The sequence below is a fragment of the Gracilinanus agilis genome, chromosome 6 (genome assembly GCF_016433145.1).
Source record: "Gracilinanus agilis isolate LMUSP501 chromosome 6, AgileGrace, whole genome shotgun sequence".
Lineage (NCBI taxonomy): Eukaryota > Metazoa > Chordata > Mammalia > Didelphimorphia > Didelphidae > Gracilinanus > Gracilinanus agilis.
Window position 1 is genome coordinate 173,855,041 of NC_058135.1, and position 927 is coordinate 173,855,967.

Here is a 927-nt window from a genome sequence, read left to right on the forward strand (position 1 = left end):
TGACTCTGCCGGATCCTTCCAATGGGCCACAAAACCTTGTGAAGCTGAGGAAGCAGGAACCGTTTTTCTGGTCCATTCACTCCTGGGCACTAGCAGCGAATTAAACCATTTCGTTTGGCAAACACTGGAAGCCTAAATGCTCGTGTAAAGACTTTATGAGTTTGTTACTTTAATTACTGACTTGTTACAGAGCATATAAAGGGGGTAATGAGTGTAATAAAACTAATTATCTACAGATTTAAATCATATAAAGTATCCGGCGTTTGTTTGTACAACAGTGAGATTCAACTGAGCATTCTCTTGTCCACCGAGAGGAAGGATTTAATGAAATATTTTCCCTTATTCTTTTAGTGCCTAACTAACAAAATGAAAATTATCCTCAGTTTCGATTATTGGCCACCAAAGTCCACGAATACTAACGGTTGTCTTCTTTCCTGGCCCTCCGGGGTCTGCACCTAAGAGCCCAAGGAACAGGACACACAACCGAGTCTACTGGAACTTAGGAGGGTACCTTAGCTCAGTATTTCCCCCCCCCCCACCCCCAGGAACGAATTCCGAGGGCCAAACATTGTTTCCTTCTGGCAGCTCCAGAAAGTGAATCAGGAAAGACATCGTCAGTCTTTTTTCCATCCCAATATTCCCAATCTGTCGGCATTTGTTGCCACTTGAAAGGTAAGTGGGAAAAGGAAAAGAATGGAAAGGAAGAGAAGGAAGAGGGGAGAAAAGGAAAGGATGAAAACGAAAGAAAAACGAAAAGAGAGGGGGTAAAGGGGTATATTCCAGCTAAACTTCACTCCTGTATCAACAGTGTATTAAAAACGCTCTCCTCCCCCAGAAATTCTGCCCCCCCCCCAAGAACCATAAAATTATACACACATAGACGGACTGGTAAATAAAATCCAGACGAGAAAGCTCAACTAAGTTCTT